At 38.7% G+C, this 27,183-nt stretch overlaps 1 long non-coding RNA gene across 1 annotated transcript; it reads left to right on the plus strand.

Moving 5' to 3' along the window:
- Positions 1 to 8: 8 nt before the first annotated feature.
- On the plus strand, positions 9 to 27,183 carry LOC309866471. Its single transcript, XR_014312703.1, has 4 exons — positions 9 to 158; positions 22,476 to 22,671; positions 23,580 to 23,712; positions 27,070 to 27,183. It is a non-coding gene; the product is annotated as an uncharacterized lncRNA (long non-coding RNA).

Raw genomic sequence — 27,183 nt, forward strand, 5'->3', positions numbered from 1 at the left:
GTGTGTGCGATGGTTCCGTAACCTCCATTGTTCTCGGCAGCCGGGGCTGCCCCGCCCCTTCCCAGGCCTCTGCCCCTGCTCCGCCGCACGCCAGCTGGCCGATCCCAAAGCCCGTCACTCGCGGGCTTCTCTGGAGGACGTAATCACACCTCTCGGAGGTTTTAATTTAATCTCTTCCAGCGTTCACTCAGACACATTGTTCTTTACTGCTTTTTCATATGTGTCCATTTTAAAAATCATAATCCTCCCCGCCCGTCACTGTTTTTGCTGGAACAGCTCATTCATGAATTTCGTATTTTTTTTTTTTTTCTGTTCACTCCGTTTTATGTCTACATGGGTCTTTGTGTGTTTGTGATTTCCCCCCCCCTCTAGCCCTGTGACTGTCACTGTGGAAAGCTTGTTGTTGACAAGACGTGATTTCTTTCGGTCTTTACTCAGGAAGTTCTGACGAGCTTACTTTGGAAAGGCTCGTTGCCGGCCAGGCTTTACAGGCAGTGCTTCTGGTCTGAGGCCGCTATCGTGCTCTCAGATGTCTTAGTTTGTAGTGATTTTCCGTTCTCCCTTCCCACTGTGCAGAAGCTGCAGACTTCATAGAATCCTGACACAGCTTAATCAGCCGCTGCCCTCTGTGTGACCCTGGCTTTTATTTTCTCTTGCCCGCTTAACTCATGGTGGCCCTTTGTTCCCCAGTCTTTCAGGGAGGTTTGTCTGATATTGTGGCAGCCCTGCCTTTCATAATGTGTTCTCTATCATTCTGCTCACAAGTGGTGCTGTTTAATTTTCTCTGTGAGCTCTTTGTCATTGTGCAAATGTATTTCAGTAGATGAGTTTAAAAATGAAATAATAATGCCTCCTTTGCTAAGAGTACTTATGATGGGTGTGTACTGAATTTTATTGTGTGTTTTCTGCATTGAGAAATAATCTTATTTTTCCTCTTTATCTTCTTAATGTGATTACTTGCATTGACAGGTTTTCAAATATTTAATTTACCATTCCTTCCTCCCTGGAACGAATCTTTCTATGTTATAATGTTTTATCATTTTATATATTACTGGATTTTGTTTGCCAGAATGAGTTTCTTGGAATTTATGGTGTAAATTTTAAAATGGAAAAAAAATATGTATAGTAGCACAGAAATCAGATTGAAGCAACTAATAAAAGAAAAAGAAAAAAAAACCTGTGAAGTAAGGGTAATGAATCAAGTATAATACTTTAAGTGGATTATTGAGACCTAAATTGCTGGTTAAATTTATTTTAAGAAAAAATGAAGAAGCCTCAAATAATATCATAAATTTAAAAGAGTGGTATCTCTACATTAATAACAAACATGAAAAATCATGAGAGGATATCAGAAACAAGGTTTAGTCATTAAGTGAAAATTTATACAAAATGGTCTTATTTCTAAAGCCACATCTATTATTAAAAATAGGAGCAGAAAAAAGAAACAAATACTGACCTGTTACATAAATTAAATCTGTAATTAAAAATTATTCCCTAAATGAAAGATTTTAAAGCTTTCCATGTGAAATAAATAAGCAAAAAGTTCTATATTGTTGTCAGTTCTAGCCAGTGCCATAAGGCAAGCAAGTAAATAAAAGATATTATAATTGTGAAAGAATTATTAGTAGGAGACAGCAAAAAGTTGAGAAAAATAATTACTGATAAATCATTAGGTTTAATAAGCACATTTAGCAGGACATTGGATAGAAATGCAATATACCAAACTTGTATTTCCATTTAAGTTAAATAACACTTAAACATTTAAAATTCATAACATTTATAACAACATAAAAATTTATCTGCCCCAGAAGTCAAACTAAATAAAGTTGTAGAAATTAAAATCATGTTTTATTTAGGAAGATTTAAAGAAATCGGGATACTTTGCTCATGGCATAGGAGCTAAACTCAATATTTTCAGAAGGAACAGTTTTTTCTAATTTGGTAATTATGAGAATATTGCTGTTTTCCACCATGACTGTAGAAAGTCTTTGTGATTTTGATTTTTTTTCTTTGTATAATTACTGAGTTTCGTACTGGGGATGCCAGTTCTTCCAAAGTCTAACTTGCATTCTCTTTCCTCTCATAAATGCATTGGTTGGTGGATATTTCTTTGGCAGCCCCAAAGATTTTCACAGGAAAACAACTTAGAGCATAAAGAATGGGTTTATGTATCAGCTTTTAAAAAAAAATTTTTAATTTTATTTTTTCAGTATTCCAAGATTCATTGTTTATGCACCACACCGGGTGCTCCATGCAATACAAGCCTAGTGGTGGGTATTAAAGAGGGCATTGTATATATCAGGCTTTTTACAGATTCACAAACATACAAACCTTGAATTATTATTTTGTTAAATGGTAATATATTCCCAGCACTGTGTTTAATTTATATTCGATCCACTTTTTATAGACCAGCACTGTCCATTAGAATGTTCTGTGATGATTTCATGCATGTACTGTTCAGTATTCTAGTTTGATAACTATTGGCCCCACATGACTCTTTTTTCTTTCTTTCTCTTTCTTTCTTTCTAAGACAGGGAGCACAGCACAAGTGGGGGAGGGGCAGAGAAAGAGAGGATGAAAAAGAATCTTAAGCAGGCTTCACCATGGGGCTCAATCTCATGACCCTGAGATCATGACCTGAGCTAAATCAAAAGTTAGCTGCTCAACTGACAAAGCCACGCAGGTTCCCCAAGCCCCATGTGGCTCTTGAGCACTTGAAATGTGGCTAGATTGACTGAGGGACCGAATTTAATTTTAAATTTAGTTTAAATGCCTGCATAGGGATAATAGCAACTATACTGTACAGTGAAGTTCTAAGTAATATTTGACTGTGCCATCTCCTCCCTCACACAGGAGGAACAGAGATTTTCTAACCTGTCTAAGCTTATACAGCTGTCATAGGGCAACATTTATTTTCAGGCCCCCACCTGTGTGGCTCCCAATTCTGTTCATGTCCTACCATCTCATAGTGAACAATATCTTCTAGTTTTATAGTGCATGTATTCTACATGTGCTATTAGAAACTAAAATTGTACTGCATGATTTTAAATATATGAGATCGAATAACTCAAAATGGGGCCATGCATGTAGAAAGAATAAGCAAATACTTCCCATCTCAGTCCCATATCTATTCTCGGAGAATTTTCTCTGCCATAGCCCTGTTTTGTCCTATTTTGCCCTTTTTTTTCTTTTAATCTTTTTTTTTTAAGCCCTGCTGTTTTCACACATTCCCTGAGATACACATCTCATCATGTCTCCAGTCATTTGGTTCAGCTAAGAACTCTTTTCTCAGAAACCCATGCAGTTGGGACCTGAGACCAGCTCAGCTTGTGCACACAGCAGTCTTCAGGGCAGTGCAGGAGCTCCTGGCAGGTCAGGATTTGAATGTCCAAGTGGAATGAATGAAAACAATGGTTCCACTTGAACAGGCCCCGCTAAGCACTTGGGACACAGAATGACATGGGGGGAGGTGGCTTATAGCACTGCAGGGCTGAAGCACAGTCCAAGCAGCCTAACAAAAGCCCCAGAGGCAGATAGAAAGAATGCAGGGACAGATCAAAAAAATTCAGGAGGCCCCACAGACTTCTATTCCAAGTAGCTCAGATCTGCTGGGCTCAGCCCCATGTACTTGATACATCTGTGTTTAAAAGACACATGATTGTCTCAAAGAAATTTCCTTCAGCAAGCACAACTGCTTCAGGTCCAATGTTCAGTACTACTGTGGAGATGGCAATTAAAACAAGGGTCTGGAATCAGGGATCAAGAGTTCAAATCTGGAATACACAACTTTCTGAGGGATTCATCTTGGGCAAATTAATTACCCTTTATTACCTCATTTGACAAATGATAGAAATAATAACAGACATAATAATATGAGTGATTAGCTCACAGATTTGTTGTACTAAAGGAGATAATTCTTATAAAATGATTTGAGCAATACTTATTATAAGGGACAGACTTTGAGATCTCCATATCTTCTGTTTTTAAAAAATTAAAGAAATCAGGGGCGCCTGGGTGGCTCAGTGGGTTAAGCCTCTGCCTTCGGCTCAGGTCATGATCTCAGGGTCCTGGGATCAAGCCCCGCATCGGGCTCTCTTCTCAGCAGAGAGCCTGCTTCCTCCTCTCTCTCTGCTTGCCTCTCTGCCTACTTGTGATCTCTCTCTCTCTGTCAATAAATAAAATATTAAAAAAAAAAATTAAAGAAATCAGAGACGGAGACAAACCATAAGAGATTCTTAACTCTAGGAAACAAACTGGGGGTTGCAGAAGGGAAGGTGGGGGGTAGATGGGGTAACTGGGTGGTGGGCATTAAGGAGGGCACTTGATGCAATAAGGACCGGGTGTTACATGCAACTGATGAACCACTGAACTCTACTTCTGAAACTAATAACACTATATGTTAATTAAAAGATTTTAAATTTAAAAAAATTTGGAGTATTATGCAATTAAAGTATCTAACCACATCAATATGTTTTCTGCTATCTGGATACAGTGGTCATATGGCTATAGGATCCTTGGAGGTTCTGGACACAGGAGAGGTAGTGAATGAATATTTATTGCCTATCAGTATGAAAGGCATACTTATTTTGAAATTGACAGAGGCAGTTTTTGCCAACTTAGTTCAGAATTCAAACTCACCAAATTGTATACATTAATTATGTGCTGTGTTTTATATGTCAATTATACTTCAATAAGGTGAAAAAAAAAGTCAAGCTTTAAAGCTAGATGAAATTTAAGAAAAAAAAATTTGGAAGTTCAGTTTTAGGTAACTTTGTGCAGTATTTTTGTCCCCTCATAAATAATAATATCATAAAATTGCTCTAATGATAATATTACACTGAATTATCTGTATCATAATAAAACACTGAAAATTTCAAGAAATTTTTGGGTGCTTTCCACAAGCACCAAGAATTCAGGTATGTGTATACATTAGCAGAATTTTGCTATTTTTATATTGATCTATTTTACAGGTCTAAAATATACCTAAACTTCAATTTCTATCCAGATTAAGTAGTTTATATAAGGCTAATCTTTCCATCTACAAAAATGATAGAAACGGGACAAATACATGAAGTAAGTTCTTGAGGTACTTAGGAAACAGCTAATGTGGTAAGTGTTTGAGGGACCAAACCCAAGACAGAACATTACGTAACCTAAATGATCCACAAATTATGAAAGAAATCACAAAGAAAATAGAAAATACCTTCACTTGAACAACAGTGAGATTATGGCACATTAAAATATTTAGGATGCCCTGAAAGCTATGATTAGAGGTTAAAATTTATACCCTTAAGTGTATCAATAAGGAGAGGAGAAGCTTCATTTCCAGAAGTTCCAAAATAATTTTAAAAAGGCAACAAAAAAAGATGGGGGAATATCACAGAGTAATGTTGGAGTCCTATTGCCTCCATCCATTTTTGGAAGAAGACATAGTCACTGTGCGTTGTACACTCAGACATACAAACCATGGCCATAAGGATAAAAGAAGGGGATTCATCTAACTTTTGGCTCCTTGGAGGAGTGTTTTTTTATTTTTAAAAACATAAAAATAAAAAAAAAATACTCGCTATTTTCTATGTTTCTTAACCTGCTTCATTCTTCCTCCAAAACATATAAGCAGTTTTAAAGAGAATTGTGAACAATTGTACCTAACTGACCAGACAATGTTATTTGTCTACCACATACCACATAAGAAAGCACATTAATATTTCTGGCCACTAGAGAGCAGGGATGTGATTGATTGAATAAGCTGAAAAGTGAAAAATATGCAAGGTTTTAGAGATTTTGATATGCGGTTAATATACTGTCCAAATAGATGTTTATAAACACACTATATCCATCAAATTTAATATGGGAAAATTACACACCAGGCATTTATGACAATTAACAACATATTGGGTCTAGAGGATGCCTCAATAATTTCAAAGGATTGAAATCGTTCAGAATATATTTCCTGACTCCAAAATAAATTTGAGCCAGAAATAAATAATAAAATATAACTAGAAAATCATTTCTATATTGAGATATTAATAACTATATTTCCAAATAACACAAAATCCAAGGGAAAAAATCACAAAGTAAATCAGAACATGCTATGATTTGATTACTAACAAAAGTGCCTATGTAAAAATTTGTTTTTGCTTCATGGAAATCAATGCTTCTCTAGAAAATGAGACGGTCTGGTTATTTCTGATATAATCGCTCTCTTCGGATAATTGCAATAAAATGACAACAAATTTAACCAAAAAAAAAAATAGATGAAGAAAATAACAAGAATGAGAATAGAAATTAATAAAACAAACATATAACAAGAGTAACCAAAAGTTGATTCTTTATTGGGATTATTAGCGTGGGGACACCTGGGTGGCTCAGTTAAGCCTCTGTCTTTGGCTTAGGTTATGATCCCAGTGTCTTGGGATGGAGCCCCACATCAGGCTCCCTGCTCATCAGGAAGCCTGCTTCTCCCTCTCCCTCTGCCTGCTGCTCCCCCTGCTCCCCTGATTCTGTTCTCTTTCTGTCAAATAAATAAATAAAATCTAAAAAAACAAAAAAGGTAATGTGGATAAACCTCTGGTGTGCTTCACTGAAAACAAAAACAGAAAAAAGGGGGGATTACTCAACTAACTAATATCAAGAACGAAAAACAATGATATTCTTACCATTCATATGTACTTTAAGGAGATTATAAAAAGATACTATGAACAACTTTAGGTCATTAAATATGAAAATATAGTTGAAATAGTAAACTTCCTAGAAAACACAGCTTCTAAAAGTAAAGTCATGTAATTAAAAGCCCTCTTACAAAACTCTAGGCCGGATATATTCACAATAAATCCCACTAAATATGTAAGAAGAAACATTACAGACCCCTGCTGCTCATAAACTTTGATTCAAATTAATAGAAAATTAAAAATGAAGTCCAGTGATCTATAAAAGGATAATATATAAGGTTAATTCTCATGATTTGAGATCTATATTTGAAAGTCAGTTTTCTTTTTTTTTTTTTTTTTGAAAATTTTTTTTAATTAATTTATTTTTTATTTTCAGCATAACAGTATTCATTATTTTTCACCACACACAGTGCTCCATGCAATTCGTGCCCTTTATAATACCCACCACCTAGTACCCCAACCTCCCACCCCCCACCCCTTCAAAACCCTCAGATTGTTTTTCAGAGTCCATAGTCTCTCATGGTTCACCTCCCCTTCCAATTTCCCCCAACTCCCTTCTCCTCTCTAACTCCCCATGTCCTCCATGCTATTTGTTATGCTCCACAAATAAGTGAAACCATATGATAATTGACTCTCTCTGCTTGACTTATTTCACTCAGCATAATAATCTCTTCCAGTCCCGTCCATGTTGCTACAAAAGTTGGGTATTGGTCCTTTCTTTTTTTTTTTTTTTTTTTATAAACATATATTTTTATCCCCAGGGGTACAGGTCTGTGAATCACCAGGTTTACACACTTCACAGCACTCACCAAAGCACATACCCTCCCCAATGTCCATAATCCCACCCCCTTCTTTCAAACCCCCTCCCCCCAGCAACCCTCAGTTTGTTTTGTGAGATTAAGAGTCACTTATGGTTTGTCTCCCTCCAAATCCCATCTTGTTTCATTTATTCTTCTCCTACCCACTTAAGCCTCCATGTTGCATCACCACTTCCTCATATCAGGGAGATCATATGATAGTTGTCTTTCTCTGCTTGACTTATTTCGCTAAGCATGATACGCTCTAGTTCCATCCATGTTGTTGCAAATGGCAAGATTTCATTTCTTTTGATGGCTGCATAGTATTCCATTGTGTATATATACCACATCTTCTTGATCCATTCATCTGTGGATGGACATCTAGGTTCTTTCCATAGTTTGGCTATTGTGGACATTGCTGCTATAAACATTCGGGTGCATGTGCCCCTTTGGATCACTACATTTGTATCTTTAGGGTAAATAGTTTTCGAAAGTTCATAGATATAGAGAGAAGGTTGGTGGTTGCTAGAGGCAGGGGGTGGGCAGTGTGCAAAGTGGATGAAGGTGGTCAAAAGATACAAGCTTCCAGTTACAAAGTAAATAAGTCCTGGGGATATAATGTACAAGATGGTGACCATAGTTAGTGCAATACTGTATTGTATATTTGAAAGTTGGTAAGAGACTAGATCTTAAAAGTTCTCATAACAAGAAAAAATATTGTAAATGTGTGTGATAATGGATTGTGTATGTGTGTGTGTGTGTTAATGGACCTTAATAGACTTGTTGTGATCATTTTGCAACATAAATATCAAAGCAGGATATTATTCACTGGAAACTAATACAATGGTCAATATGTTAAGTGTGTTTCAGATTAAAAAAAAAAGAGCTGATTGGCATACACACACAGATGTTGCTCAGAACTCTAACTGCAAGCTGCATTTAATATAGTGTTATATCAGTGAAAAAAATGCACAGCCATTCTGTAAAGCATGAAGAAAACTTAAGAACAACTGTAATAAAGATTTTTCTAAGATGCTGCATGCGAGCTGCGTTGAGTACAGTGATATTAGTGCATAGAACTTACACTCATTCTGAAATGCATGTAGGTTAGTGTTAAGAGCTGTTGTAATTAAGATACTTCTAACAACACAATTGCCATGCTGCGTTTAGAGCCAAGTCTGAAATGCATGCAGAGACTGTTTGTTTTGTTTTGTTTTTTAAGATTTTATTTATTTGACAGACAGAGATCACAAGTAGGCAGAGAGGCAGCTGGTGAGGGCAAAGTGGGGGAGCAGGCTCCCTGCCGAGCAGAGAGCCTGATGCGGGTCTCAATCCCAGAACCCCAAGATCATGACCTGAGCCAAAGGCAGAGGCTTAACCACTGAGCCGCCCAGGCGCCCCATCATGTAGATAACTGTTTGAGAACACTTGCAGTAAATATGTTTTGAAGAATATTGCCTGCAAGCTGCATTTAAAACAGTATTATATCAGTGAATGAATGTTATATCTATTCTGTAATGCACAGAAATATGTAAGAACACTTGTAATAAAGAGGTTTTGAAGAATGATTTAAAACTTAATTATTTCAAATATCTGCATTAGTACATTAAAGAAGAAAAATAACATAAGATCCCCCCAAGTCCATATTTTTTTGTTAAAACAATATATGTTTATGATAAAATTCTTAGGACACTAAAAATAGAAAGTAATTTCTTTGAGTGACAAAGGGAATCTCTTAAAAAACCTTAGATAAATGTCATATTTAGTATTTAAGTGTACAAACTTTCCCCTTTAAAACCAAGAATAAGTCTACAATGCCACCAACCATCATTTATATTTATTTATATTTATATTATTTATATATTTTCTCAGGTCCTAGCTAATATAATGAGGCAAGTACAGAAATAAAATTTATTTTAATTGGAAATGAGTTGTTAACAGGATGGTAGAAAATTTAAAATGCAATTGAACTATTCAAATTAATGAAGGTACTAAAGCCATTGGATACATGTCAGTATACAAAAATCAAGTGTATTTTTACATTTCTATATTGAATGGTAGTAAATAAATTTAATAATTCATCAAATTAAAAGAGAATTTGAATATTTGAAATATTCTATGAATAAATCAAAATATATGTACATAGAAATCAAACTATGTTTGAGAGAAATTTAGGAAGTCCTAAACAGAGAGATATTCCATGATAAAAGAGTGGGAGACTCAATATTTTAGGAAGTTTAATATTTAAAAATTTGATCTATGGACTAGTTAGAAACTTATCAAAATTCTTGCTCGTGTGTGTGTGTACAACTTGCAAGGGTGAATCTGAAATGCATATGCAAATGCTAATAACCAAATATAATAAGATAAACTTGCAGAAGAGAGGCAAAGTTGGAAGAATTCCTTTTACCAGATATCAAAATGTATTTCAAGGCTACTGTAATTAACACAGTGACTATTGGTGCAATCATAAAAATTGAATAAAGAGTTCAGTAAAAGACCCCCACTCAAGGGTATTTGATTCATAACAACTGTGACACTTCAGAATATTGAAGATAGTTTTTCCATAAATGAAGTTAAGTCAATCTGGTAACTAACAACCACAAAATAGAAACATATCTATCTCATAACATATATAAAATGTTACCTCAAGAGAAATTTAGACTGGAAATTTAAAACACGAAGGTTTTCCTTTTTTAAAAGATTTTATTTATTTATTTATTTGACAGAGAGAGCAGAAGCAGGCAGAGTGGCAAGCAGAGGGGGAGAGAAGGAGGCTCCCTGCCAAACAAGGAGACCAGCGCAGGACTCCGGGACCCCGGGACCATGACCTGAGCTGAAGGCAACCACTTAACTGACTGAGCCACCCAGATGTCCCAAACACTAAGGTTTTTAGAAGAGAACTGACATGTATCCAAGAAATAACAGATATCTCATTTTTTTTACTTTAAACACAAGCATGTATGCTGTATGAGATTTTCATATGCAGGGGTGGTATTATTGTAGTGTTGTTGGTGTATCAGTACACACAAGGTGGAGATGTGCTATTAGGTGTATTATGTGCATTAGCCTGCTTAGACTGCCATAATAAAATACTATAGACTGGATAGCTTAAATAACAGATTTATTTCCCATAGTTCTGAAAACTGAGTAGTCCACGATCAAGGTGCTAGCAGACTGAGTTTCTAGTAAGGCTCTTGTCCTGGTTTACAAATAATTGTTTTCTTGTTTTGTCTTTACATGACTGAAAGAAATAAGAGTTCTCTGGTGTTTCCTCCTATTGGACCAGTGCCTCACCCTATGTCTTCATTTAATCTTAATTGCCTCCTGATAGGTCCTATCACCAAATGCAGTCACACTGGAGGTTAAGGCTTTAGCATATGAAATTTGGGGAGACACAATCCAGTCTGTAGCATTCTATCCCTAGTGCCCCAAAGTCAGATTCTTATTGCATACATAACATTTTCATCTCATCCCAACAGCTCCAAAGACCTCATTCTAGCATCAACAAAGTCCAGTCTCATGTGAATACAATCTAAATCAGGTATGGGTGAGACACTGAGGTAAGTTTCCACTCTAGCTATGAACCTATGAAACCAAAAATGTTATGTGCCTCCAAAATACAAAATCAGGACAGGCATAAATTAAACATTTCTATTTGAGGGGCACCTGAGTGGCTCAGTGGGTTAAAGCCTCTGCCTTTGGCTCAGGTCATGATCCCTGGGTCCTGGCATGGAGCCTGGCATCAGGCTTTCTGATCAGCAGGGAATCTTCTTCCCCTCCTCTCTCTGTCTGCTTTTCTGCCTACTTGTGATCTCTGTCAAATAAATAAATAAATAAAATCTTTAAAAAAATTCGTATTTGAAAAGGGAGAAATCAGAAAGAAGGAGATTGTGGGTCCCAAGCATGTCCAGAATGTAATAATGAAAATTCATTAGGGGACGCCTGGGTGGCTCAGTTGGTTAAGCAGCTGCCTTCAGCTCAGGTCATGATCCCAGTGTCCTGGGATCGAGTCCCACATTGGGCTCCTTGCTTGGCAGGGAGCCTGCTTCTCCCTCTGCCTCTGCCTGCCATTCTGTCTGCCTGTGCTCGCTCTCTCCCTCTCTCTCTCTGATAAATAAATAAAATCTTTAAAAAAAAGAGAAAATTCATTAGATCTTTATGTTATTGTTTTTTATTTTATTTAAATTCAAGTTATTTAACATATAGTGTAGCTCATTCCAGCAAGTGCCCTCTTTAATACCTATGACCCGTTTAGCCCATTTCCCCACCCATCTCTCTCCAGCCTCCCTCAGTTTTTTCTCTTAGCTATAGAGTCTCTTATATCTTCCTCCCTTTCTGTTTTTATCTTATCGCATTTTTTCCTTTCCTTCCCCTATGTTCACATATTTTGTTTCTTAAATTACACCTTTGAGTAAAATCATATGTCTTTCTCTGACTGACTTATTTTGCTTAGCATAATACACTCTAGTTTTATTTATGTCTTTGCCATTGGAAAGATTTCATTCTTTTTGATGGCTGAGTAACAGTCTCACACACACACACACACACACACACATCTCATCAGTCAATGGACATTTAGGCTTTTCCCATAATTTGATTATTGTTGATAGTGTTGCTGTAAGCCTTGGGGTGTGTGTGCCCCTTCAAATCAGCACTTTTGTGTCCTCTGGATAAATTACATTAGATCTTAAGGCTCTAGGATAATCCACTTTGGTTGATGCAGATGTCCAACAAGCAAGAAGAAATTTTGCTGGCAAACTGGTTTTGGGTTTGAAATGTAACTCTTCCTCTGGTTTCCATCCTAACAGTCTACTCCTTCAGATTTTGGACTGACTCCATCTCCACAATTGCCCATGTGCCACTGGGGTGACAGCATCACCTCTCCTGCTCTGCTGAGGTCCCACCCCTTCAGGTCTCTGCAAGGGTCCTGTCCATAGGATTTTGCCAGTTGGGGACCCAGCCCAGGGGCTATGCCAGCCATTGGACCTGATGAAACTGAGACAGTATCCCTAATCTCTGAACTGCCTTAAGGATCACTCCTCCCTTTGCTTTAAGGATAAAGCACATTTACAAGAAAATAGCTCTATGGTCCTCCCTTGTATAATTCAAGAAGCTGAACAGCCTTCTTCCATTCCATCCTGCTTTTTCTCTTTCCTTATGTTCATGCTGGCAGTGTCTCTATTTATGTAATCCCATCTCTATTCTTGACTTCTGCTGAGATGTCAGATTATGTAAATGAGTTGCACTCATTATATCTTTGTCAAAAGGTTGTTCTGCTACCCTCTTTACATTCTCTTCAGAGCAAGTTTTCTCACTTTTTGCAACTTGAATAAGTTGAAAACTTTCCAAATCTTCAAGTTCTGGTCTCTATCTAATAATTCCCTCTTCAAATAATCTCTCACATTTTGCATTTTTTTTTGTAAGCATTCAGGAGGAACTGAGCCACTGTTTCAAAACTGTGCTTGCAAATATTCTCAGCTAAAAAAAATCCAATTTCATTGCTTGTAAGTCCTATCTTCCAAAAAACACTGTAACACAGTTAAGTCAAATCATTAACTGCTTTATAAAACAAGGATTTCCTTTCTTTCAGTTTCCGATACCATGTTCCTCATCTGAGATCTCACCAGAATTGCCTTTGGCATCTATTTCTAGCATCTACCTCAAAATGTTTCCAGCCTCTACCCATTTACAAAGCCACTTCCATAATTTTAGTTGTTATAGCAGCATCCTTCTCAAGACCAAAATATGTATGATTCTTCTCATTCTGACCTAATAAAATATGCTAGACTAGTTGCTTAAGCACCAGGCATTTATTTTCTCACAGTTCCAGAGGCTGGGGAATCCAAGATCAATATGCAGCTGATTCAGTTTCTGGTGAGGCACGTTTATGGACAGCAAAAGTTTTGCTGTGTCCCCACACAGCAGAGAAAGAGAGTGAGAGTTTCTGTTACTCTTTATTATTGTATAGCAGCATTCCGTTGTACAGATACATCACATTTTAAAATAATTCAAACTACAGTTGATGGATGTTTGTATTTTTTCATTTTTTATGATTACAAAAAAATTCATGAACACATCTAATATATTTTCATTTGATGTAGATGTGCTTATGTTGGTTATATAATGTGTCTGGAATGCAGGGGTCATAACAAAGTACAGTAAACATTGACAGTTTTTTTTTCTCTTTCAAGTTTTTGCCTAAATTCTAGTTAGTTAACATATGTGGTGAAATTGATTTCAGGTGTAGAATTTAGTGATTCATCACCTATATATAACTCCCAGCACTCATCACAAGCGCCCTCCTTAATACTCATGGCCGTTGGCCCAACCTTCCTCCACCAACCCTCAGTTTGTTTTCTATCATTAAGAGTAGAATCTTATGGTTTGCTTCCCTATCTCTTCTTTTTAATCCCTTATGTTCACCTGTTTTGTTTCTTAAATTCCACATATGAGTGAAATCATGTGGTATTTGTCTTTCTCTGACTGACTTATTGGGCTTAGCATAATACACTCTAGCTGCATCAAGGTCATTACAAATGGCAAGACTTCATTCTTTGATGGTGGCATAATAGTCCATTGTATAAAATATTATGTGTAAAATTCCATTTATATATATATATATACACACACACACATATGTATATATGTATATATCTATCTCACATCTTTATCCATTCATCAGTCGATGGACAGTTGGGCTCTTTCCATATTTTGGCAACTGTTGATAATGCTCCCTATAAACACTAGGGTGAATGTGCCACTTTGAATGTATATTTTTGTATCCTTTGGATAAATACCCAGCAATTGCTGGGTCATAGGGGAGTTTTATTTTTAACTTTTTGAGGAAACTCTATATAGTTTTCCAGAGTGGCTGCACCAGTTTGCATTCCTACCAACATTATAAAGGGATTGCCCTTTCTCCACAGCCTCATGAACAACTCTTGTTTTCTTTTTTAACTTTAACCTTTCTGACAGGTGTGAGGAGTTATCTTACCATAGTTTTGATTTGTATTGCCCTGATGATGAGTGATGTTGAGCATCTTTTCATGTGTCTTTGAGCCATCTGTACATCTTCTTTAGAAAAATTTTTGTTCATGTCTTCTGCCCAATTTAACTGGATTATTTATTTTTGGGGTGTTGAGTGTGATAAGTTCTTTATAGATTTTGGATACTAATCCTTTATAAGATATATAATTTGAAAATATCTTTTCCCATTCCATATATCTCCTTTTAATTTTGTGGATTGTTTCATTTGCTGTGCAGAAGCTTTTAATCTTGAAGTCCCAATACCTCATTTTGCCTTTGCATATTGTCCCAATATGCTCATTTTGCTCATAACTTCCCTTGCATAAGGAGATGTGTCTAGTAAGGAGTTGGCCAAGGTCAAAGAGGTTTATACCTGTGTCATCCTCTAGGAATCTGATGGGTTCCTGTCTCTCACATAAGTCTTTCTTCCATTTTGAATTTATTTTTTGTGTATGGTGTAAGAAAGCAGTCCAGTTTTATTCTTTTGCATGTTGCTGTCTAGTTTTCCCAACACTGTTGAAGAGGCTGTCTTTTTATCATTGGATATTCTTTCCTTCTTTGTTGATGATTAGGATACTATAGATTTGTAGGTCCACTTCTGGGTTTTCTATTCTGTTCCATTGATCTATACGTCTGTTTTTGTGTCAGTACCATGATGTCTTGATGATTACAGGTTTTTAATAGAGCTTCAAGTCAGAATTTTTATGCAACCAGTGTTGCTTTTCCTTTTCAGGATTGCATTGGCTATTGGTTATTTCATGGTTCCATACAAATTTTAGGATATTTTCTTATAGCTCTGTGGAAAATGTTGGTAGTTATTTTGATAGGGATTGCATTAAATGTGTAGATTGTTTTGGGTAGCATAGACATTTTTTAAATTTTTTAAAAATTTTTATAAACATATAATGTATTTTTAACCCCAGGGGTACAGGTCTGTGAATCAACAGGTTTATACACTTCACAGCACTCACCACAGCACACACACTCCCAATGTCCATAACCCCACCACCCTCTCCCTCCCCCACCCAGCAATCTTTTTGTTCTGTGAGATTAAGACTCTCTTATGGTTTGTCTCTCCCCACCCCCCCATCCCATCTTGTTTCATTTATTCTTTTCCTACCCTTCAAACCCCCCACGTTGCATCTCCACTTCCTCATATCAGGGAGATCATATGATAGTTGACTTTCTCTGATTGACTTATTTCGCTAAGCATAATACCTTCTAGTTCCATCCACATCATTGCAAATGGCAACACTCGGCATCAGGGAAATAGAAATCAAAACCATAATGAGATACCAACTCACACCAGTCAGAATGGCTAAAATTAACAAGTCAGGACATGACAGATGCTGGCAAGGATGCAGAGAAAGGGGAACCCTCCTACACTGTTGGTGAGAATGCAAGCTGGTGCAACCACACTGGAAAACAGCATGGAGGTTCCTCAAAAAGTTGAAAATAGAGATACCCTATGACCCAGCAATTGCACTACTGGGTATTTACCCTAAAGATACAAACGTAGTGATCCGAAGGGGCACGTGAACCTGGATGTTTATGGCAGCCATGTTCTCACTAGCCAAACTATGGAAAGAACCTAGATGTCCATCAACAGATGAATGGATAAAGAAGATGTAGTGTGTGTATGTATATACACTATGCAGCCATCAAAAGAAATGAAATCTTACCATTAGCATAGACATTTTAACAATGTTTATTCTTCCAATCAATGAGCATGAGATTTTTTTTCCATTTCTTTCTTTTTTTAAAAGATTTTATTTATTAGACAGAGATCACAAGTAGGCAGTATGGCAGCAGAGAGAGAGGGAGAAGCAGACTTCCCACTGGGCAGGTCACCTGATGCGGGACTCGATCCCAGGACCCTGGGATCATGACCTGAGCTGAAGAAAGTTGCTTAATGATTGAGTCACCTGGGTGCCCCTCCTTTTTCTCCCCATTTCTTTATGTCTTTTTTAATTTCTTTGAAAAGTGCTCCATAGTTTTCAGACAACAGATCTTTTACCTCTATGGCTAGGTTTATTTCTAGGTATCATATAGCTTTTTGCATAATTGTAAATGTGATCAATTCTCTGATTTCCTTCTTCTGTCGCTTCATTACTGGTGTGTAGAAATGGAACATATTTCTGTACATTTTTTTCAGATTTCTGTACCTTAATTTTATATCCTGCAAATTTGCTGAATTCCCATGTATTAGTTCTAGTGATTGTTTGGTAGAGTCTTTTGGTTTTCTACAGAGTATCATGTTGTCTCCAAACAGTGAAAGTTTGACTTCTTCCTTGCCACTATGGATGCCTTCTGTTTCTTTTTGTTGTCTGATTGCTAGGGCTAGGACTTCCAATATTATGTTGAATAACAGTGGTGAAAATGGACATTACTGTTTTATTCCTGACCATAGAAGAAAAGCCCCCCCATTGAAGATTATATTAGCTGGGGGTATTTTATATATGGCCTTTATTATGTTGAGGTATGTTCTCTCTATCCCTACTTTGTTGAGGGTTTTTATCAAGAATGGCATATGTATGTTGTCAAATGCTTTTTCTCTTTCTCCTGAGAGGATTATATGGTTCTCCTACTTTCTTTTATTAATGTGGTGTATCATGTTGATTCATTTGCAAATATTGAACCACCCTTATGGTCCAGGAATGAATCCCACGTGATCATGGTGAATAATTCCTTTATGTACTGTTAAATTCAAGTTACTAGTATCTTGTTGAGAATTTTTGCATCCATATTCACCTGCGATATTGTCCTGTAGTTCTTTTTAGTGGGGTCACTTTCTGGTTTTGGAACCAGGGTAATGTTGGCCTCATGGAAGGAGTTTGGAAGTTGTCCTTCGATTTCTAATTTTTTGGAGTTGTCTGAGAAGAATAGGTATTAATTCTTCTTAAATGTCTAGCAAAATTCCCTTGAAAGCCATCTGACCCTGGACTTTTGTTTGATGGGAGATTATTGATTTCTGATTCAATTTCTTTGCTGGTTGTGGGTCTGTCCAAACTTTCTATTTTTTCCTACTCCAGATTTGATAGTGTCTATGTTTCTTGGAATTCATCCATTTCTTCCAGATTGCTCAATTTGTTGGCATATGGTTTTTCACACTATTCTCGTAATTCTTCATATTTCTGTGGTGTTGGTTATTATTTCTCCTCTTGCATTTGTTATTTTATTTATTTTGGTCCTTTTACTTTTTTTTTTTTTTTTTACCAAACTGGATAGGGGTTTACCAATTTTATTCATATTTTCAAAGAAGTATCTCCTGGTTTCGTTGATCTATTCTACAGTTTTCTTTTTTTCTTTTTTTTTAAAGATTTTTTATTTATTTATTTGACAGAGAGAGATGACAAGCAGGCAGAGAGGCAGGCAGAGAGAGGGGAGGAAGCAGGCTCCCTGCTGAGCAGAGAGCCCAATGCAGGGCTCGATCCCAGGACCCTGGGATCATGACCTGAGCTGAAGGCAGCGGCTTAACCCACTAAGCCACCCAGGCGCCCCAATTTTTCTTAGTTTCTATATCTTTTAATTCTGCTTGAATCTTTTTATTTATTTCCCTTCAGCTGGCTTTAGGCTTTACTTGCTGGCCCTTCTCTAGCTCCTTAGATGTAAGGTTAGGTACTGTATTTGAGGTTTTTCCCACTTCTTTATGTAAGCATATATTGCAATATTCTTCCTTCTTAAGACTGCCTTTGCTGCATCCCAAAGGTTTTGGACTATTGTGTTTTCATTTTCATTTGTTTCCATGGTGGTTTTTTAAATTTATTTTTTAATTTCTCATTTAACCCAATCATTCTTTATTAGAAACTTATTTTATCTTCATGTATGTGTGGTCTTTTCCAAATTTATTGTTGTGTTTGACTTCAAGTTTCATGGTGTTGTGGTCAGAAAATATGCACGGTATGATCTTAACCTTTTCATATTTTTTGAGTCCTAATCTATGAACTAGTATGTGATCTATTCTGGAGAATATTCCATGTGCACTTGAAAAGAATATGTACTCTGGTGCTTTAAGAAGAAATGTCCTGAATATATCCATGAAGTCCATCTGGTCCAGTGTGGCATTCAGAGCCATGTTTTCTTGTTGATTTTCTGCTTCAATGATCTGTCCATTGCTATAGGTGATGAGTTAAAGTCCCCTAATATTATTGTATTATTACCAATCAGTTCTTTTATGTTTTTTTTTTTTTTAGTTGGGGCATAATTATAATTGTTAAATCTTCTTGTTGGATTGCCCCCTTTATTATGATATGTTTCCTTTATAATCTCTTGTTACAGTCTTTGGTTTAAAATCTAGTCTTTTTCTGGGTTTCCTGGGTGGCTCAGTCATTTAAAGGTCCAACTCATGGTTTTTTTCAGATCATGATCTCAGGGTCATGACAACAGGCCCCGCGTTGGGCTCTGCACTTAGATAAGGTCTGCTTGTCCCTCTCCCTTGCTCCTCCCCCTGTTCTCTCTCTCTTTCGTTCTCAAATAAATAAATAAAATATTTAAGTAAAATAATGTCTATATTTTTGATACAAGTTCTACTACTCCAGCTTTCTTTTGATGCTCATTTTCATGATAATCGCTTCTCCACTGTCTCACTTTCAATCTGCAAGTGTCTTTAAGTCTTAAATTAGTCTTTCCTAGGAAGAATATAGATAGGTCTTGTTTGTCATTTGTTTGTTTGCTTATTTCCATTTTGACCTCCTATAACTTTTTATTACATTTAGTCCGTTTACATTCAGAGTAATTACATATATATAAATACTCTCAGTGTAAATATATGTGTGTGTTTGTGTGTAGCCATTTTATGTGTGTGTGTGTGTGTGTGAGTGTGTGGCCATTTTATTACTTGGTTTTTGTTGTTGTTGTTTCTGCTCTCTTCCTTTCTAGAGTTTGCCACTTTCGGTCTTTCCTTCCCAAAGAGACCCCTCTGATATTTCTTCCAGGGCTGATTTAGTGGTCATGAACTCCTTTAGTTTCTGTTTGTCCTGGAAGCTCTTTATCTCTCCTTCTATTCTGAATGACAGCCTTGCTGGATGAAGTAGTCATGAGTGCAAATTTTCCCATTCAGCATCTTAAATCTATCGTGCCATTCCCTTCTAGCGTGTCATGTTTTTGTGAAGAAAGGTGCAGTTAACCTTATGGATCTTCCCTGGAGGTTAAGGACTTCTTTTGTCTTGCTGCTTTTAGGATTTTTTTCTTTATCACTATATTTTGCAAATTTAATTACCATGTCTTTTTAAATTATTATGTCCAGTTAGCCAGCATATAGTATATCATAATTTTTTGTTGTAGCATTCAACAATTTGTGAGTTGTGTATAATGCCCAGTGCTCCATATGTCTTGGTGTCGGCCTGTTTCTGTTGATTTTGAGGGACTTCTATGTGCCTCCTGGATATGGTCGTCTGTTTCCTTCCCCAGATTAGGAAAGTTTCCAGCTCTAATTTCATCAAATAAACCTTCTTCCCTCTTTTCTCTTACTTTTTCCTCTGGGACCCCTATGATCCAAATGTTATGTTTGAGTCACTGAGTTTCCTAAATCTACTCTCATAATCCATCTTTCTTTCTTTTGTTCAGCTTCATCATTTTCCATTATTCTCTCTTTTATATCACTTTTCATTCCTCCATGTCTTCCATACTTGTAGTCATTGCATCCAGTCTGTTTTGAATCTCAGTTATTGTATTGCCTAATTGTTACTTAATGCTTTTATCTCTGTGGTAAGGATCTCCCTGATGTCTTCCATGCATTTCTCAAGCCCAGTTAGTATTCTTGGGATTATTGTTTTGTATTCTCTATCAGGCATATTACTTAAATATATTTTAACTGTTAAGAGGAGAAAGTCAATTGCCATATGGTTTCACTTAAATCTGTTTTTTTTAAAATTTTTTATTTCTTTTCAGCATAAGAGTATTGATTGTTTTTGCACCACACCCAGTGCTCCATGCAATCTGTGCCCTCTCTAATACCTACCACCTGGTTCCCCCAACCTCCCACTCCCCGCCCCTTCAAAACCCTCAGATTGTTTTTCAGAGTCCATAGTCTCTCATGGTTCACCCCTGCTTCCAATTTCCCTCAACTCCCTTCTCCTCTCCATCTCCACTTAAATCTGTTTTGATTAGATCTCTGACCATGACCTTTCAGAGATGAATTCCTCTGTATTGGCATTTTGTCTAGGTCTCTGTCTTCTTCTCTGTGTTAGAAAAACTTTTGTTTCCTGCTCCTGAGAGTAATGGCTTCATGAAGAGTTCATATTCTGTTCAGGACCCAATGCTTCAGGGTTTCTGTGGTGTGTGTTGTGTGCACTCTCCTGCTGTGTTTTGGGTGTTGTATCCCTTATGTCAGTCATCTGCAGAGGCTCTCCTTGACCTCACTGGGCAGTCTCTGGACCTTGGCCATAGTGTTGTGATTTTTAACTAGGTGCGCTCTGGTCTGCTTGTGGTTGTTGTTGTTGTTGTTTTGGCTCCATTTTTAAAATATTTATTTATTTGACAGAGAGAGAGATCACAAGTAGGCAGAGAGGCAGGCAGAGAGAGAGGGGGAAGCAGGTTCCCTGCTGAGCAGAAAGCCCAAAGAAGGGCTCGATCCCAAGACCCTAAGATCATGACCTGAGCCAAAGGCAGAGGCTTAACCCACTGAGCCACCCAGGTGCCCATCCATTTTTTATTTAGCTAATTATCTATGTAAAAATTTTAGATAATTTTTCATTTCATTAGTATGAATGATATTTTACTTATCCTTGTGCATATGTCATTGTATACTTGTGCATTGACTTATCTTTTAATTTATTTTTTATTATGTTCAATTAGCGAACATATAATCATCATTAGTTTTTGATGTAGCTCGTCATGCACCCTCTTCCACAGCTCCCAGGTTTGACTGAATGCTGCCCCAGGGTCCCTTTGAGAGTCACGATGCCCTGACAGTTGTTACTCAGTCATGGGCATGGGCTCTTTCTGTGCCAAACCACTGAATCCCACAGCTTCCACCCTTTGCATCTCTCCTCGAGGAGTTACATGGGGACCTGTGAGTGTCTCTGCACCTTGGGACTCCACAACTGCCTGTGATCATGGGCTCATGTGTTCGCCCTCTTCCAAAGCTCCCAGGTCATGCTGGGTGCCTCCCAAGGATCCCTTCATGGCCCATGCCACCCTGAGAGCTGGGCACAAGCCTTTCTATACATTCCCTAGGATCTTAGACAGCCCACATCTCCTAGTCCTTCTCAGGGTGGTCAGACAGAGGGAGGTCTCCCTACTGGCTTGGCTTGCTGTTTATGGTGACTGGAGCTGAAAGTGCCCTTTGGGCTCACTGTTTTTGATGTAGCAATAGCCAAACTGTGGAAGGAGCCGAGATGTTCTTCAACAGATGAGTAGATAAAGAAGACCTGGTTTATATATACCATAGAATATTACTCAGCCATCAAAAAAGGACGAATACCCACCAGTTGTATTGACATGGATGGTTTGCTTGTTACATGAAAACTGATGCTATTTCCATTAGAACTGAATCCTTGCTGAACTCTATGGTCAGTTGACGTGCTGCGTGCAGGGGTTTCTGCTGGTCTTATCGGGATGAAGCCCAGTGTGTCTGTAGAGAGGCACATTTGTCCAAGAAAAACTGGGGGTGGAACTTGGTGCAAGTAGGTTAGGCAGGCAGTGTTGGCACTATGCTGTTTACTGGTGTTGGTTAATGCTATAATGTGGAGGAGGGAAATGGTGTCAGCCATATCCTTTGTCCATGCAGAGGGGACTCCAGGAGCTTGCTACTCTCGGGGAAGCACTCCTGGAAGAGTGAACAGTTTCCCCTTGTGCCTCTTGGTTAGTTTTCAGATTGTTCTTTCCACTCAGTCTCCAGGGTTTTTTGTTTTGTTTTGTTTTGTTTTTTGTTTGTTTGTTTGTTTATTTGTTTGTTTTGCCTGCCTGGAGCACCACCATAGTGCACTTTGGCCTCTATCCAGCCAAGCATGCTGACTTTTAAAATTCTAAACTTAAGGGACCTGGTGTGACAAGGACGTGCACTGGTTTTCTGGGAGAGACTCTCATCATGCTGGAGCTATTGCAGATTTGACCAAGAAAGGCAGTTGCACCAGAGTACAAGGTGATGGAATTTGGAGAAAGACAAGTTAAACAGCCAGTGTCTGATTTAACCACCCTCAGCAGATGTCTCTGTGCCTGCGCTGAAAGAGTGGGTAAGGGAAATGGCACCCTCAACTCTTTTGTTCCCAGAGAGATGACTCTGAGAATGCCACCTCTCATAGGTTCCCTGCAAGAAAAGCAAATAGTCTTTCCCCATGTGCCATGAGGGATCCCATGAAGGACCCTCAGATGGTACTGTCTGCCAGGGTTTCTTGTGTGCCTTCTTTCCAAGGGTAGGGCATCATTCTCAGATCTCTATCCCAACCAAGCCTGCCAACCTCTAAAACTTCAATCTTTGAGCCACACTGGTTGCAAAAACTCATGAAAATCAGTCCCTCCCAAATAGCTTTAGAGAATTGTTCTACTTGTGCATATCCCTGTGTGCTCCACTCTCTCTAGTCTTTACCCACAACCAGAGCTCCCTCCTTCCTGCAGCAACAGTGATCTATTTGTCCCTCATACCACAACTCTGTACTTCCTAACCTTTTTGATCTGGCCTCTTCTCTCCTTTTAGTTGTGCAGTCTGTTCTATCAGTCCTCAGGTTGATTTCTTGGGTATTCAGAATGATTTGATATTTATCTAGCTGTGTTTCAGGGACAAGGCAAGGCCAGGGTACTACTACACCAACATTTAGCTTTCCCATAATTATTTTTTAAAGATTTTATTTTTATTTATTTCACAGACAGAGATCACTAGTAGGCAGAGAGGCAGGCAGAGAGAGAGGGAGAGAGAGAGAGAGAGAGAGGAGGAAACAGGCTCCCTGCTGAGCACACAGCCCAGGATGCTTAAGGCAGAAGCTGAGCTGAAGGCAGAAGCTTTAACCCACTGAGCCACCCAGGCGCCACCCCCCATAATTATTTTTTAAATGTGTGTTTGCCACTTAATGAACTGTCGTCTGACGTGTAATCAGGGCCATTGTAATATTTTTTGTCATTCATAGACTTTTTTTTTCCCACTCAGATGTTTTCCTGAAAGCTTTCACAATCAACTACAGTCCAAAGTGCTCCTTCTTCAATGAAGTTGGTGGAAGACTCTTAACAAGTCCTCTGGAGTACAGGTTTCTAATAATTGAGAAACCAAACCACTGAACTGGGTAAGAATTTCCAGAATTCTTATGAATATTTTCATAATATTGCTAACTCAAGATCAATCAGACCAAGGATTAATCACATGAGATTAAATGAGCTAATGACAATGGTCATTAAGAGTTAAGCTAATCTGGGGCACCTGGGTGGCTCAGTGGCTTAAGCGGCTGCCTTTGGCTCAGGTCATGATCTCAGGGTCCTGGGATCGAGTCCCGGGCTCTCTGCTCGGCGAGGAGCCTGCTTCCCCCTCTCTCTCTCTGCCTGCCTCTCTGCCTACTTGTGATCTCTGTCAAATAAATGAATAAATAAAATCTTTTAAAAAATTTATTAAAAAAAAAAAAAGGAGTTAAGCTAATCTACCCTGTGATTTTGTTGCCTTGGCATTCGTTTGGTCTGACCACATGCCTGCAAAGGCCTCAGAATGATACTGCCTTCTCCTGGCCTCTCCTCAGACTGACACTGGCCTCTCCTGAGAGTCACAAACAAATGTCCTGATATAACTTCTCCAAAGGTTTTGTGATAAGAATTATTCCCCATCTCTCAAGGTCTTCTCTTTGTGTACCCCTTAGATGAGACCTCTATGAAGTTTACCAAGACCCCACTATTTTTGAAATGAAAAATTTATCTGTAGCCTAGGAACCCCAAATTTCTTTACTCACAAACCCTAATAAAAACATGAGCCCCAGGTTCTGCCTCCCTCTGCCTGCATTTTTCCCTGTCTCCATCCTGCCCTGTCTTCTAGTGTGGCCCCAGGGTGTATGCTGTGGACTTCCTCTGGGACTTGTAAGTAATACACTTCTATTTTATCCCCTGTGGTCCTTTGTTGAACTACAGCTCACCATCAAATATGTGGGAGCTTTACTTAATTAATATTAATTTAACAAAATCACAAATTATGTCAGGAACATGATGGATTGAGTCACACTGGCAGTCAACCATGGGAAATACCAGTTTAGCTACAAATGGTTTACAGACTGGCTCTCACGGGTGGGTAATTCTGTCTGGGAGGGGTCCACTGCCTGCTGCCATTCAGTTACACTGTTTTGTGCTGCTGCACACTTTCTATGCAGAGTGCTGCCACAGCTTTCTATCCCAAGGTGCAAGCTCTGAACAAAGCAACCAGAGTCCTCCTGAACCTTAGAGTGTTGTTCTTTGGGGGCTGGTATGAGGTTCTGCAGACATGTCTTCTAATTGTTAACACCCAAAGGAGGGTGAATTTCCACAGTGGGTGTTAGACTTCCAGTGTGTTTCCAACTCTATGCAAGGACCCAGCTGCCAACTATTAGGTGAACTGGCTAAGACTTTCAGAGTCCCATAGTGTTAGTTAAGGGTCTGTATAAATGAGTGTCAACCCCTGTCCAAGTTGGGGTTCTACATAAAGGTGTGGGAAAGTTGCCATGGAAGTTGGGGAAGGAGACTCTCTATCCCTGACTGCTGTTTTTTGGGAGGCACCAGGACTCTGAGTCCTAGCCAGTAAGACTGGGGCACCCTCACTTGAGGAGTCATGGTTTCTGAAAACCAAATTCAGTCAAGGCATGTGGACTCTCTGTTGCTGAATATCATGATGCTCTCACACTTTATCCCTGAATTTATGGGATATTTGGGTCCCACCCCTGGCATACAGTGATACATGATCTAATGGCTCTGCATAAGAGAACCTGGCGTCTGATCGCTTAAAGCACCGGAGAAAGTTAGTGAGCCCCTCACTAAATATAAATCTCCCATAGAAGTACCCAGTGCACTGCTTGCTATGTCAGTGTTGCTGCACACTGACATACCAAAGCATACTCTTGCCAGCCCCAATGATCCTGACACCATTATGCTAGTGGAGGCTGACCCCAATCCCAACAAGGTCTTTAGAGAGATCCTGGAAAAAGGAGTCTGCCTATGAGTCTGGCCACAGGAGATGTCCACGGCAGAACGTTGCAGTAACAATTTGTGAGGTCAGACCAGTGGGAGGATAATAGAGAATTAGAAACTGAAACTCAAAATTTTATACATCTCAAGATTCAAAATATTTTAAAAATATTTATAAAACAGTGGGGGAAAATAGGCTGACTGGTTAATAAGGGTGTTTAATACTAGCTCCGAACTATTACCACCACAGAAGTAAGGCAACTAGCTGGTATTTTCAAGGACCCCCAAATGCACAACCTTTTAAAAGACCACAGAACCTAAGAAAATAAAATAAAATAAATATAAACAACCCCCAGAAATTGAGGGCCAAAAGTTTTTAAAGATTTTATTTATTTATTTGACAGACAGAGATCACAAGTAGACAGAGAGGCAGGCAGAGAGAGAGGATGGGGAAGCCCGCTCCCTGCTAAGCAGAGAGCCCAATGCGGGGCTCCATCCCAGGACATTGAGATCATGACCTGAGCTGAAGGCAGAGGCTTTAACACACTGAGCCACCCAGGAGCCCAGAGGGCTAAATTGTTGAGGGATATGGGTGACTTCAAGCCATCACCCAGAAAGGGCTGCCAGGGATTAAGTCAGTCAGAATTAAAGCAGAGGCTTCTGTGCCTGAAGCTCCCAGAGCCATAATGGAGAGAGAGTGTGGACCCAAAGGTACAAGCCCTAAAAACAGAAGAATCATCTCTCATCCTGCTTCCTAGGATTTTTATCACTTGGCATCAATTGCACTCTTCTATCCCAATTACTACTACAAAGACTTAAAGCTAGTGGAAAACATTAAATGAATCTTGACTCCTTTTTCATAAGATTGTTATGTTCAAGGAACATAACAAGGAACATTTGAGAGAATTCTTTCAAGGAATTCTCCTGGATTACTGGACTGCAATTCTCCACTGTGGTGGGACCTACCATAACTCTTTAGAAGGCTCTGGGAGGAATACACATGGTATTATGAGGGAGATGCTTACCCAGGCTCCCAGCTTTCACAATACCAAGACAGCCCACAATGCCAAGGCCAGCCCTCAGGTAGCAAGACGACCTTTTACCTGGCAGAGCTCCTGATCCCAGAGTCTCCTCCAAATCCAGTGGCTGAGAGGCCTTCAGAGGCTCCTGAGGCTTCTTCTGCTCCAGAAAACTGTCCCAAACTTTGGGCTTTGCAGCATCCCAGAGGTTTACCTTAGGGACTCAGGGGCCCCCCGGAGCTTATCTCATCTCTTGGAGAGAGTCACTGACTTACGAACTCTGGTGGTCCACTGAGACAAAGACAACTGCCCGACATTTCTGGGTCCCTTAGACCCAGTAATTCCAGATAACGCTTCTAAGTTGCCAGAGGGAACCAGCTAGAGTGTACAAGACAGAACAAATTAAGCTGAGTATGTCCGTCAGCATCATGTTTCTAAAATAAGTACCTGTGGCGATAGCCTCCATGGCTCTCTCTTTTCCTGTCATAGATATGAATGCCTCCATCCACAGCACACCTGGTGGAATAAACCTCCATACCTCGATACCTGACCTTTCGTATGAGAGCTGCTAACTAGGAACCTGTTCAACTGACTTCTTCAGTG

Source organism: Mustela nivalis (genome assembly GCF_964662115.1).
Source record: "Mustela nivalis genome assembly, chromosome: 6".
Taxonomy (NCBI): Eukaryota; Metazoa; Chordata; class Mammalia; order Carnivora; family Mustelidae; genus Mustela; species Mustela nivalis.